Consider the following 399-nt stretch of genomic DNA (forward strand, 5'->3'; position numbering starts at 1 on the left):
GTCTGTTCATATCCTTTGCCCACTTTTTGATGGGGTTGTTTGATTTTTTCTTGTAAATTTGTTTAAGTTCTTTGTAGATTCTGGACATTAGCCCTTTTTCAGATGGGTAGATGGTAAAAATTTTCTCCCATTCCATAGATTGCCTGTTCACTCTGATGGTAGTTTCTTTTGCTGTGCAGAAGCTGTTTAGTTTAATTAGACCCATTTGTCAATTTTGGCTTTTGTTGCCATTGCTTTTGGTGTTTTAGTCATGAAGTCCTTGCCCATGCCTATGGCCTGAATGGTATTGCCTAGGCTTTCTTCTAGGGCTTTTATGGTTTTAGGTCTAACATTTGAGTCTTTAATCCATCTTGAATTAATTTTTGTATAAGGTGTAAGGAAGGGATCCAGTTTCAGCTT

The sequence above is a fragment of the Colobus angolensis genome, unplaced genomic scaffold, assembly GCF_000951035.1.
Source record: "Colobus angolensis palliatus isolate OR3802 unplaced genomic scaffold, Cang.pa_1.0 Scaffold11, whole genome shotgun sequence".
NCBI classification, from domain to species: domain Eukaryota; kingdom Metazoa; phylum Chordata; class Mammalia; order Primates; family Cercopithecidae; genus Colobus; species Colobus angolensis.